Genomic DNA, 15,070 nt, shown 5'->3' with positions numbered 1-15,070 from the left:
AGATTGCTGTGAGTGATCATTCCCTGTGCTTTAGATATGGTGTCCCTCAGGTTAAACCATAAAACAGTTTTTGCCTTTTCTCCCTCTCTCTAATGAGACAATGGTGACTTCACGTTAATCACCTGCTAAAAACATAACCTTGCTGATTAAAAATTAACTGCCCTCTTTTTCACTGCAAAATAACTTGTATTTTTCCTCCCTGATGCACTATTGGAGTGAGCTGTAAATAAAAGAGAAGACACTTTATCAACGGTACGTATCTAAATGAAGTGGGAGAGGGTGCACAGGGAGATTTACCAGCATATTGCCTTGGGGGCTGCAGAGTTTGTGATTGAGAGAGGTTGGACAGACTGGGGTTGTTGTCCTTACAGGAGAGTAGATTGAAAGAGAGGGATGTATAAAATGATGAGGGATGTATGAAATGATGAGGGATGAATATAGGGGAGGCAGGAAGAAACTTTCCCCACTTAACAGAGGTAAAGGTAAGGGCCAGGAGGTTTCAAGGGGATGTGAGGAAAATCTTGTTCACCCAGAGGGTGGTGTGCAATCTGGAAGTAATTGCCTAAAAGGATGGGAGACGCAGAAACTCTCATCACATTGAAGGAGGATTTAACTGTGCACTCGTGACGCCAAGTGCTGGGGAAATGGGATTAGAGAATATCGAGATGGTTGTTTCTGACCAGCACAGACTCTGGGCTTTTTCTGGGCTGCAGATTTCTCAGAAAATATGACTAACTCACTTTGAGATGTGTATTCTACATCCAAGATACCATCTAGTGTGATTTTGGACATTTCATGTTCAGACATGAGTTTGTCATCAAAAGAGAGATTCAGCAGTTAAGGCCAATATTCTCTGGAGTTTAGAGGAATAAGGGAGATCCAACTGAGGGATATAGGGTGGTAAAGGGGTTGGGATTGACAAAGGAGACAGAGAGGATGTTTCCTCAGGTGTGACAATTTAGAACGAGAGGGTCATTGTTTCAGGAGAAGGGAATGGAACAGATTGAAATGAGAGATGTTGAGAAATGTCTCCCCTCCAAGGCAGAGGGGGTGGGAATCTCGTGGGAATTCACTTCCCAGTAGGTGGGAGCATGTCGGGACACTGAGTAAATTGAAGGAGGGGACAGACAGATTGTTAATCAGTGAGGGGTTGAAGGGAGCGTGGGCTGGAAACTGCAGTGAGGCTGGGATGAGATCAGCCGCAGCTGTATAGTATGGGGGAAGCAGGGTCCCGAGGGCTCCTAGCCCCGCATGTTGTGTTGATTGTCCAGCTGCCTGAACATTTTTTAGTGTCGGTGCCTCATAGCACATGCTCAGAAAGCTCTGAATCCGAGGGCCTAAACTGTGTGATGCATCACAGTCCATGCGTCTCTTAGTAACCAAGACCATAAGATATAGCAGCCATTCGGCCCATCAAGTCTGCTCTGCCATTCCATCATGGCTGATATGTTTGTTAACCCTATTTTCCTGCCTGCTCTCTGTAATGGTTAATTCTCCTTTTGATCAAGAACCTATCTCTGTCTTAAAGACATAAATGACAGCCGTCTGCAGTAATGAATTCCACAGATTCCCCACTGTCTGGCTGAAAAAATTCCTCCTCATCTCAGTTATAAAAGGAGTCCCCTTCACGCGGAGGCTGTGCCTTCAAGTCCTAGTCTCTCCTACTCGTGGAAACATCTTCTCCATGTCCATTCTATCCGGGCCTCTCCGTATTCTCCAAGTTTCAACCAGATTCTCCCTCACCCTTCTAAACACAATCGAGTCCAGACCCCTATTCCTCAACCTCTCCTCATATGATACGCTCTTCATCCCTGGGATTTTTCTGGACTCCTTCCACGTTCAGCACATCCTTCCTTAGGATGCTCACAATGTTCCAAATATGGTCTGACCAGAGCCTGATACAGCCTCAGCAGTACATCCCTACTCTTGTATTCTACACCCCTTGAAATGAATGCTGACATTCCATTTGCTTAACTGCCAACTGAAACTGCCCATCAACCTGAAGAGAATCCTGAACCTGGACTCCGAAGTCTATTTGTGCTGCAGATTTTTGAACCTTTTCACTATTTAGAAAAGTCAACCCCTCTATTCTTCCTACTAAAGTACATAACTTCCCACGTTCCCATTTCTCAACATCTCCTGTTTCAATCTGTTCGATCCCCTTCTGCCATTTTGTGGCACACTCTCCTAGCCAAATCCTTCTGCAGCCTCACCCCTTCCTCAATACTACCTGTCCTTCCAGCTATCTTTGTGTCACCAAAGAAACATTCAGGACAATGAAATGGCAATGCTCCTCATGTGAATGATGCTAGACCTAGAGCGAATGGCTCCTTGCCCCCAAAGACCAAGGCCAGAAGGGACCACTGTTGGACTGAGGCAATGAACAGTTGATGTTCCACGGTCTAAAAAGTAGGTATCCCCTGAAAACAAGATGAAAGATAAAGCAATTAGCCATCAGTTCCCTCTTCCAACTCACACTGTCCTGTTGTTAATTTAGTTGACAGAGATGGAACATCTCTATGATTTAGATGATTGCAAACACTATCGATGATTAATAAATTCAAATGTTAAAAAATTTGAAAAGCTTGGGCAGACCTTCGCTCCATGCTATAAGCAAGAGAAACACTAGAGATGTTTAAATGTGGCTGGGTTTCTGAGGGATAAGATAAAATCTTAACCAGAGAAAATCTCCACTTTCACTGAACCAGAAATGTTATAAAATGTATATATATTATATTCTTTACCAGCCTTTCTTGGTTTGAGATGGTGAAAACTGAGTACACCAAACTGCTATCTGTTTTGGAGTCATCTATAATCAAAAAAACAATAAGCAAAGTGAACCAAAGGATTGGAGATCAGAATATTAAAATAACAGCAAACAATACCTCAAAATTAAATACGGAGTGATAATTAAGGTCACAGCCCCAACCCAACAATAATATAAACTGAAGCTCTTGGCGATATAGGAACATTTTCAAAGCAGTTCACGAACCAGGTGACTCAATAACATCGAATATGTATTTTGCATCAACATTCACTACAAAGTTTGCACCTACCCTCCCAGAACAAGCTCACAGATTGAAGGTGAAGGCCCTGGGGTAATTTACAATTTTTTTATTATTAATCACTCATGACACATGGGTAACACCCACCTCCCTCTGCTCCTACACCTGCTTCAGTTGTTTTACCCCCCAAATCTATTGTCTTTCCATTTCTTTGAACCAATGTCATTCCCCAAATTTGTGTTGAATCAATTTTGTCTTTATTTTTGGATGTTCATGAACTAAAACCTATTTTGTTAAATCAAACTTCATTTTCTCCATCCTCGTTGTTTTGCTACCAACTAACAGCATAACTCCACAAGAACATACAGTGGAGGATCAGGTTGAGTCAATTTAGCCTCTCAGGAACCTGCTCTGCTCTTCCATATAATCGCAGCTGATCCCATCTCAGCCTCAATCCCATCTTAGCCTCAACCCCACTTTCCTGTAAGCACACCCTTTGACCCATCACTGATTAACAAACCGTCTGTCTCCTCCTCCAATTTATGCAGTGTCCTGGGGGGTCGGGGGGGGGGGGGGGGGGAGTGATCCCACAGATTTACAACCCTTCCTCATTTCAGAGATTTAATTCCTCCTTAACTCTGTTTTCAATCTGCACAACCCCTTATCCTGAACCAATAACCTCTCGATCAAGATGCTCCCACAAGAGCAAACATCCTCTCTTCATCTCCTTGGTCAATACCCCTTTAGCATCTTATAGCCCTCAGTTAGTTCTCCTCTCTATACTCCAGAGAAACCGCTCAATCTCTCATCTAAGGCAAACCCTTCATCGCTGGAAATGATTGGGTGAACCTCTTCTGAACTGCATCTGTCCTCAAGTAAAGAGATCAAAATTGTACCAGTCTTTTCTCATAAGACTAACCTTTTCATCTTGGCGATCAATTCAGTGATCTCCTTTGAACTCCTGGAGGGATTCAACTACATCCCTCCTCAAGGAAAGGGACCAAAACTATTCACAGTACTCCGGATGTGGAAACCACAATCCCTTAGACAGTTGCAGTACCAATTACCTACTTCAATACTCCATTCCGCTCACATTAAATGCCTTCCTTGTGACCTGTTGTAGCCTGTACACTACTTTGAGATTCATCCACACAAGACATCCTGTTCCCTTTGCACTGACATTTTGAACTTTCTCTCCTGTAGAGATGATAACTTGCCTTTTTCAATTCTTCCAACTGCAATGGATAACCTCACCAACTGATGGGACTGACCACCGCTCAGTTCAGTGTTTAACGGAAATTGAGAGAGTGTCCTCGATTTGAACTGTTATGCTTTAGATTTGCAAACGAGTCAGACACCTTGATTCATTTGCTCCAATTTGTCTAACAAATGTAAAAATGTTGGCATTGCACCCCAGAGTGATTTTTCAGCCCATTCGGACACTGTTTGAATGCTGTTAGAAGTTGTTAACCACCTCACTAACTTACCTGTGCCACCGGGAACTGCTGGAAGAATCAGCTGGAGAAAATAAGGGAGAAAGAACATGTTTTACTGTAAATATTCAGCTTCACCTGCGAGCAAATTAATCTGGATTCCTTGACTGATGCACAAGCAACAATTATTCCAATTGTCATCTTTAGTTTATAACTGTGCTGACCATTCTTCTGAACACAACACATTACTTGGGGAGACATAAAAAGTAATTTCATCTGCTACTTGTTCAGCCTGCGCTCATCCTCACAAAGCACGTTCCACACCGTTGTTTTTTTTTAAGTTCACTGGTGGGTTGTGGAAATCACTGGCTGGGCCGTGAATTTATTATCCATCCCAAGTTGAGCCATTGGGAATGAGATAGTGAGCTGCCTTCTTGAACCACTGCAGTCCCTGTGCTGTTGGTAGACCCAAAATACCATAAGAGAGGGAATTCCAGGATTTTGACCCAGCAACAGTATAAACGAACAGCTGATGTATTTCCAAGTTGGATGGTGAGTGGCTAAGGGGGTAACTTGCTGGAGGTGGTATTCTCATGTACCTGCTGTCCTTGCCCTTCTAGATGGAAGTGGTTATGGGTTTAGAAGATGGTGTCTGAGGAACTTCTGCAGTGCATCTCACAGATGGTGCACACTGCTACTGAACACGGATGGTGAAGAGAGTGGATGTTTGTGGATGTGGTGCCAATCAAGCATGGGCTGTGTTGTCTCTGGATGGTGTTTGGCTTCTCAAGTGTTGTCTCCAAGGTGCATTGCAGAAGTGATTGAGTGTCTATGTGCGTGCACACGAAAGTGTGTGTCAATTGAATGTCTGTATTTCTCTGACACACATGCACACCTTCATACTCTCACTCAAACACACTTGCACTCATACTCTCTCATACACACACCCTCATACACTCTATGTGAGCAACATTAATTTGAAACCCCCGTTGAGTCCCAACTGGAGAACAATCACTAGCGTTACCTGCCAGAGTGTCTCACCCACCTTGTTTCCTGGTCCGGAGTTTAATGGGAAGCAATGTGACAAGAGAAAGGATCACAAAACAATGGGACAATGAGTTCTGCCATCTCAGCGCTGTGTTCCTGTGCTGTATTCAAAGAGGGATTTCCTGTCAATAACATCATTGCTTCAGCAAACACCAACCCCAGTGTTTCCTGTTCCCTGTTGCCCTTACCCCCTGCCAACACCCGTCCATTTGGAGGGAAACTCCTGTATCTGTGAAATTCACTCCATATCCTCACCATTGCAATGACATCACTGTTTCTGAGCAGCCTGTCTCATTAACAACATCCCACCAATCCAACCCAGACTATTCAATGCTAAACTCAAAAGATCACTCTGCACTCATATCTCTCGAAATTGTCACATAGAAATTGCTGTCCCTCATTTTCACAGCCTACATATATCGAGGCAAAACTTCCCTTTGTCCTCCACCTGTCAGCAGCAATTGGACCATTCACAGAGAAACATCGAAAATATGATTGTGAGGAGGCCTTTTGGCCCCTCCAGCCTGCTCCGCCCATTCAATGAGATCATGGCTGATCACCCAACTTGATCCTGTATCTCCCTGCGCTATCCCTTTAGCCCCTAAGAACTCTATCAACCCCTTCCTGAATAACATGCAGTATTCTGGCCCTGACTGCTTTCTGTGGCAGAAAATTTCACAGGCTCTCCAGTCTCTGCATGAAGACATTACTCCCCATCTCAATCCTGCTCGGTTTCCATTAGACTGTGACCCCCTCGTTCTGGACTCTTCCCGGTCACTGGGAACACCCTTCCTGTGTTCACTCTGTCTCGTCCTTATTCAAATTGAGAGGTTTCGATGGGATTTCCCATTAATTCTTCCAAACTCTAGTGAATATCATCCTAACCAATCCAGTGTCTCTCCATCTGTCAGTCCTGCCATCTCAGGAATCACTCATGGAAACCTGCTGTACAACCTCATGAGATCCCAAAATACGCACACTTCTCCAGGGTAGCCAGCCACCCCTGCTCCTGGACTTGAATCCTCTCGCTATGAAGGCTTCCCTTATCTGAGAAAGGATGTTACTCTCCTCATTGCTTCCCCCGCTCCCCCCACCAATCGCATAGCTGCCGCCATACATTCTGGATTTTTCCAGCACTTTGGGTTTATAACCTGTAACATTAACTCTCACTCTCTCTCTCCACAGATGCTGCAAACTTGCTGAGTTTCTGAAGCAAGTTTTTAAAGAGTGTTTATGTCAAGTTTTCAGCCGGTCCCCAGTGAAGAACGAGTACTGATCACGGATGAAGAATGGATTACCTGGCAATGTGTGGTCGGAATTACTGGTCACATTAAGTATTGTTGCACTGGGACCCCTGTTGATCACAACAGACTGGTATTGGCTTTGGTGCTGGTTCTGGAAAAATTCAGTGGCCAGCTCTGTCCTGTCTGAGCTCGAGTTGTAATTCCCACCGGCATTGTTTAAGGCTTTCTGTTGAAAGTAGGGTCCAGTACCTTCGCTCATTACACACTCTGGAACGAGACAACTCCCAATCAGTACCTCCGTTTTAGTGGCTCTGGGGGGCGAGGAAACCCCCAGTAACAGGAACTGGAACAAAATAAGACAAAGAGGAAATAAAAGATTGGATGTTGAAATTGTCTCTGTTTTTCATGGATTTTATCATCGATGATAATTGATGGAAAGGAGACATAAAACAAGCGAGATTTCACATCATTGCAAACTCTCCCTGTGTTGTACAATCTAAACTTTGAAAGATTTATGTAAACTACGGATGGCCAAATGGTACATCATCCAACCATTGCCTCTTGATGTTCAATGGTGTTATCGTCACTGTCCCCACCCCGCTGCACTATCAACATCCTAAGGGTTACTGTCACTGTTCCCACTCCCACCCCACTAACAATATCCTGGGGGTTACCATCACTGTGGCCAACCCCACTCGAGTATGAACATCTTTGGTATTAACTTCAGCCTCCTTCAGCTCGTATTGTCTCAGCTTCAACCTTTTTTCTGATGGATTGTTTAACAAGGAATTGTCAACTCAGAGATCTACAGCACAGAAACGGACCTTCAGCTGACTGAATCCATGTCAGTCAAAAGTAGCCAACTCTCTATTCTCTAATACCATTTTCCCATGCATAAGGTCACACAGCATGGAAATAGGCCTGTCGGCCCAGCGCGTCCATGCTGACCAGGTCTCACTCACGAAACTAGTCCCATTTGTTTACGTTTGGCCCAAATCCGTTGAAACCTTTCCTATCCATGTATCTTTCTAAATCTCTTTTAGAGGTCGTTTTTGTACCCACTTCCACCACTTCCTCTGGCAGCTCATTCCAAATATAAGGCACTTGTCAGACCATATTTGGAACATTGTAAGCTGTTTTGGGTCCCCTATCTCAGAAAGGATGTGCTGAACTTAGAAGGGGTCCAGAGGGTGTTTACAAGAAAGATCCCAGGGATGAAGAACTTGTCATATGAGGAGATATTGAGGACTCTGGTTCTTAATTAGAAGGGTGAGGGAGAATCTGATTGCAAGTTACAGAATATTGAGAGGCCTGGATAGAGTGGATATGGAGAAGATGTTTCTATGAGTAGGAGAGATGAGGACCCAAAAGCACATCTTCAGAGTGAAGGGATGTCCCTTTAGAACTGACATACTGTGGGGGTGGCGGGGGTAGGGGGGGCGTGGGGAAGAGGTAAGAAACGACTTAACGGGGATAAGCAATGGGGCACAGGTCTCTGGCATAGAGTATGTCCATATTGTTCTGAAGGGAAGGGGGAAGAGAAGCAGAGCACTAGTATTCGGGGACTCCATAGTTAGGGGGACAGACAGGAGGTTCCGTGGAAATGAGAAAGACTTACAGTTGGTGTGTTGCTTCCCAGGTGCCAGGTTCATCGTGTTTTCAGGATCCTTGGTTGTAGTTTGCATATAGATGAGGTTGCGATTAGGTAGGTCCAAACGAAGGTTTCCGGGTCAGAAGAGCGTTCCAGTCAGGAAGCAGTTGGTTTGAAGTGTGTCTAATTCAATACAATGAGCATCCAGAATAAGGTAGGTGAACTTGCAGCATGGGTTGGCACCTGGGATTTTGATGTTCTGGCCGTTTCAGAGACCTGGGTGGGGCAGAGACACGAATGGTTGTTGCAGGTTCCACCATTTAGATGTTTCGGGAAGAACAGAGACAATGGTAATAAAGAGGTGCAGTATTACAGCTGCAGAAAGGTTGAGGACTCATCAACTGAGGTAGTACAGGCTGAGATTAGAAATAGGAAAAGAGACAGTTTTCGATAGGCATCTGAATAGTTTCAGAGATTTGGAGGAAAAGGATAGCAAAGAGATTCTCGACAGGAATGAGAGTGACAGGGTAGCTGTTATGGGGGACTTCAGCTTCCCAAATATTGACTGGGAATACTATAGTTCAAGTACTTTAGATGGGTCAGTTTTTGTCCATTGTGTGCAGGAGCGTTTTCTGCCACAGTATGTAGACAGGTCAACAAGGGGTGAGGCCACATTGGATTTGGTACAGGGTAATGATCCTGTCCAAGTGTTAGATTTGGAGGTAGATGTCCGCTTTGGTGATAGTGATCACAAATCAATTATGTTTACTTTACTGCTGGAAAGGGATAGGTATACACCAGAGAGCAAAAGCTACAGTTGGGGATAAGGCAGTTACGATACGATTACACAAGACTAAGGATGAATAGGATGGGGAAGGAAACTGCAGGCGATGGGCACAATAGAAATGTGGAGCGTCTTCAAGGGCCCAATGGGAGAAGTGGCAGATGGAGTTGAATTAAGATAAATGCGAGGTGCTGCATTTTGGGAAATGAAATCTTAGCAGGACTTGTACGCTTAATGGGAGAGTTGCTGAACAAAGAGACATTGGAGTGCAGGTTCATTGCTCCTTGAAAGTGGAGTCGCAGGTGGATAGGATACTGAAGGAGGTGTTTGGTATACTTTTATTTATTGGTCAGAGTATTGAATACAGGAGTTGGGAGGTCATATTGCAGCTGTACAGGACATTGGTTAGACCACTTTTGGAATACTACATACAGTTTTGGTCTCCTTCCTACTGGAAGGATGTTGTGAACTTGGAAAGGGTTCAGCAAACTTGTGCAAGGATGTTGGAGGATTTGGACTATATGGAGAGGTTGAATAGTCTGTTTTTCCCTGAAGCGTCAAAGGCTGAGGGGTGACCTTATAGAGGTTTATAAAATTATGATGGACATGGAATTATAACCAAAGTCTTTTCCCTGGGGTGGGGGAGTCCAGAACTAGAGAGCATAAGTTTTGGGTGACAGGGGAAAGATATATGAGAGACCTAAGTGGCAACTTTTTAACTCAGAGGATGGCATTGGTATGGAATGAGCTGCCAGATGAAGTGGTGGGGGCTAGTATAATTGCAATACTTAAAGGGCATCTGAATGGGTAAATGAATAGGAAGGGTTTGGAGGGATATTGTGCTGTCGGGTAGGACTAAATTGTGTTGGGATATCTGGTCGGCCTGTCTGAGTTGCACTGACGGGTCTATTTCCATGCTCTACATCTCTATGACTCTATAACACCTACACTGTGTTCGTGAGAAGTTATGTCAGACAGGCAAGAAGTTGTCGAGCACAGGAGCCATGGTTTACTGAAGAAGTAAAGTCACTTATCAAGAGGAAGAAGAATGCTTATGTTGTGATAAGATGTGAAGGCTCAGTTAGGGTGATTGAAAGTTACAAAGTAGCCAGGAAAGACCTAGAGCGAGCTAAGGCGAGTGAGGAGGGGGCATGAGAAATTGGTGGATAGGATCAGGGAAAACCCTAAAGCCTTCTATTGGTATATAAGGGATAAAAGAATAACTTGAGTAAGGTTAGTGTCAATCAAGGAGAGTAGTGGGAAGTTGTGCGTGGAGTCACAGGAAATAGAAATGAATAGTTTTCATCAGTATTCACACTGGAAAAAGACAATGTTGTCAAGGAGAATACTGAGAAACAGGCTACGAGACTAGTTGGGATTGAGGTTTACAAGCAGATGTTAGGTATTCTGGAAAGTCGGAAAATAGATAAATCCCCAGGTGGGATTCATCCCAGAATTCTCTGGGAAGCCATGGAGGAAACTGCAGAGATCTTGGCTTTGATCTTTATGTCATCATTGTCTACAGGAATGGTAGGGGAAGACTGGAGATAGCAAATGTTGTTCCCTTATCCACGAAGGGGAGTAGAAACAACCCTGGTGATTATAGACAAGATATCACTTGTTTGATGAACAGAGAAAATGTAATATTTTGTCTGTACGAAGCCAAGTGTGACAATCAGCAGGTATTCTACTGCTGTGAGTGGAGAACATCATTTCCGTAATTATAGAATGGATTGTGTCAAACAGAAGTAGAAGAATCAAACATGACTGATGATTTTGTTTTTATTTCTCCCTCTGGTCAATGCACAACAGCTCAGGTCCAAGAAATTCTATTATGCATAGCCAATTATCAATTGCAACATCAGAAGAGAGATCGATTTTATTCCCCTAAGAAATATACGTTCAGGAACTGTATGAGCTCCATGTAATAAAGGCAATTTTAAAGTTACAATCAAGGTGAATAAACAGATCCTGCTGTTACATTGTTACAACGAGGATATATGAAGGAGATATTGAGTACACAAGGAAGAAAACCTTGACATTACCAGTAACTGAGAAAGTCAAAATTAATCTTTTGATAAATATTTGTCCTGTACAAAAACACAATTAAACAATGCAAATTCCAAATGAACTTTTGGGCCAAAGCCTGACGTAAAGAGAATGCTTACTGCATACACGCATGCACCCACCACACACACACATTCTCGCTCTCTCACAGCTACTGACGGATTTACAATAGTTGCAAATTTGTTCATCATGCCGAAATACCCATTACAACATCTGACAACAATGAAAATCCATATAAACTGCAACTGTCACAAAATATTACATCAAACTGATTTCTAATCTCAGATCTCAAGTCGAAGAGATCTCCAGCACAGAATAAGTCTGTACAATTTATTAAGTCCGCACTGATCAAAAACAGTTTATAACATCATAATAGTTGACCGAGCTAACAACTATCATCCCTTTCAACCAATATTCCATTTCCATTAAAAAAAATATCATGGCAGCAGACAAGCTGTCATCCCCATCTGTATTGTAATGACAATCTCCACTTCATCATTTTGTAGGTTTTATTTCTTTTTCTGTTCAGCAAGAAAGTTTTTTTCATTATTCCGTATGTCTTTTGAAGTTTGTTTCAAAAATCTATAAAGAGCCTTGCGTTCCTCTTGACCCTGCCTTCGTTGCAATACGGAAAAGGAAGGAATCAGGATATAGTTTATCAAGGAGTCCGTGGACTCGGATCGTTACTATTTAAAACAGTGCAGAATGAAAGAAAAAGCCAAAATTGGTAGGTTTATCAAACTCTTCATTCTTTTTTCCCCAACAAGAGTTGATAGTTCAATACATTGAATTTGATAACTTAAATATGCTTCACTGAATGGTGGAAATAGAAGTCCTTTTGCTTTCCCCCTCCTTACCTTAGAGCAACATAAGAGGCTTGCACCAGATCCTGTCCAAATTGGTAAATAAAATAGAATGGGCCAATTCTCTTTCCTGTTCAAGGAACACTATGATCAGTCAACTGCAATGCAGTAGATGTGTTCACTTAGTTGCAAATGGGTTCTGTTAAGACGGATTATTAATTCATTGGTAAAATATGTCACGATGTAAAAATTGTTAGCATCCTAAAAACCAGACATTGATATCCCCATTGTTCCCAGTTAGACTCTGCACTATAGGGGTTGCAAAAGTCCATTGACTTGCCCCCCTTGCTTCTAAAGAAAAAAAAACAGATGCTTTTCTGCTGCAATGAGTTGGATGTTCACCTGTCCAAGGACCCTATAGGCACTAAAAATAAAGAACATAGGCTGTGGATGTTATCCAACTTCACAAACCGTCCCAGAGATTAATAGATATACAAACACTGACAGGAGCTGACTCCAGTGGCAATGGATAATACCTCATTCATGTCAAGTAGCAGAAGTTTGACAATGAAGTACACTTGCAGTTACTAAAAGTGACGTGTTTCAATCTAGATGACACTGAAGCACTGTGAAACACACTAACCGAGAATAAGGAGCACATTGATATCTAGTATCAGAGAGTGAATGAATCCCATTCTCACTCTCAGCTTTGTGCTGATGAAAACACACCTTATTCACACTCACATTCTGATTGAGGGCCTGAGTAATGCAGAAGCATTTCCATGCATGAACAAAATATGGAATACTGATTTATAAAATGTTAAACCCATTAGCAAGCTTTGAGAAGATTTGTAGCTCAGGTTGAGGTTCTGGGTGTAGGTTTGCTCACTGAGCTGGAAGGTACATTTCCAGGCGTTTCGTCAGCCTACTAGGTAACATCTTCACTGGGCCTCCAGGCAAAGCACTGCTGCTGATTCCTGCTTTCTATTTATATGTTTGGGTTTCTTTGGGCTGGTGCTGTCATTTCCTGCAGTGATGTCAATTCCTGTTCTTTTTTTCAGGGGGTGGTAGGTGGGGTCTAACTCAATGTGTTTGTTGATAGAGGTCCGATTGGAATGCCATGCTTCTAGGAGTTTTCTTGCGTGTCTCTCTTTGGCTTGTCCTTGGATGGAGGTGTTGTCCCTGTCGAAGTGGTGTCCTTCCTTATCTGTCTGTACGGATACTAGTGAGAGAAGGTAATGCCGTTTTGTGGCTATTTGATGTTCATGTATCCTAGCTTTTTGCTTGTTGTCCAATGTAGTGCTTATTACAGTCTTTGCATGGTATTTTGTAAATGACATTAGTTTTGCTTGTGTGTATAGGATCTTTCCAGTTCATTAGCTGCTGTTTTAGTGTGTTGGTGAGTTTGTGGGCAGGGGTCTGAGTAATCTGGCAGTTATTTTTGAGATGTCTTTGATATAGGGGAGAATGGCTCGGGTTTCTGGATGTGTTTTGTCTTCTTGTTTGGGTTTGTTGCTGAGAAATCAGCAGTGCTTCACTTGGAGGCCCACTGAAAATGTTACCAGGTAGGGCAACGAAACATCTGGAAATGAACCTTCCAGCTCAGCGAGCAAACCTTACATCCATGTTAAACCCATCTCACAAAGTATATCCAATCATGACATGGAGGACTGGAAATATAAGGAGACATACAGAAAATGTCAGTGTGACATAGACCAGTATCACTCTTCAAAATGATACAGATTGGCAGCACAACAGAAAACTCTCAGATACTCAGCCAGTTAATGGCGAAAGGAAAGAAAAACTGAAATTTTGGCCCAGGTATTTCCAAATATAGACAGTTATAAATTGACTCACCATATTATTAATCACTACAGGTAGTATTAAATGTTACATCTTAAGTGTCCAGCAGCAACTGAAAAGACTACTGCATGCACGAAACGTTAAAAAAAAGGAGTCTGAATGCAATAAAATACAGATTCAGGCCAAGATAAACACTAAACCAACATTACTCCCTCAATCAGAACGGATTAGTGAATATTGATTGAGTTTATCCAACACTTAGACCAAAAGAAAACACAACTGAACATGGAAAGAGAATGAGATACACATACTCTACCTGATGCTGTTGCATATAGAACAAAACTGGGTCCATAGTTACTCAAAGACACATAACTGCAAAAATGATCTCAAATTAGCATTTACATAAGGATACTGGCAGTGAGTGGATAAAGTTCATAATCCCAACAGTTAATGGAAACTAGTATGGAGAACAGGTGAAGAACAGAATGTCCCAGTCTGGACACAATGGGCTGAATGGCTGGACCAATGCTGTGACTCTGTCATAAAGCACAAAATGCAGGAGAGATTAAGGCCCAAATACAACACCCTAAAAACGACCATCACAGAATGAATCACAGTCACATGTTCACAAAAGAATATCTGTCAGGCAAACAGTGATGAATACACTCACATTCACATTACAGAGCCTGACAGGGAAGGATTCTTAACTAAACATTCACAAAGCAAAAACAAACAGTGACTGTTAAAAACTAAATTCTCACATTCACATAGCAGAAACTGGCAGGCTTACATTGACAATTACCCAAACATATTCACCAAGCAGATTCCCTCAGGAGGCTAAGCAAATCCAGCATGTCCATAAAGACTCTTGCAAATTTTTATGGATGCACCATAGTAAGCATCCTACCTGGATGTGTCACAGCGTGGTATGGCTACTGTTCTGCCCCAGACCAAAAGAAACTACAGAGAGTTGTGAGTACAGCCCAGTCTATCACTGAAACCAGCCTTCCCTCCAAAGGCTCCATTTACACTTCCCCAACACAGGAAAGCAACCAACAACATCAAAGACCCATCCGACCCTGGTACTACTCTCCTCCACCTGGTCTGTCAGGTAGAAAATATAGATTTTTGAACACACTTTCCAACAGATCGAAGAAAAGGTTCTCCGCTGTTATCAGAATTTTGAATGGACCTCCCAAATTTTAATGTTAATCTCGCTCTCTGCCACTGCTCTGCAGCTTTTACACTGTATTCCAAATTCTGTTCTGTTACCCTGATGGACTTTGTACGATA

This window comes from Chiloscyllium punctatum, chromosome 52 (assembly GCF_047496795.1).
Source record: "Chiloscyllium punctatum isolate Juve2018m chromosome 52, sChiPun1.3, whole genome shotgun sequence".
Classification (NCBI taxonomy): domain Eukaryota; kingdom Metazoa; phylum Chordata; class Chondrichthyes; order Orectolobiformes; family Hemiscylliidae; genus Chiloscyllium; species Chiloscyllium punctatum.
The sequence above is the reverse complement of the archived record's forward strand: the minus strand, read 5'-3'. Positions refer to the sequence as shown.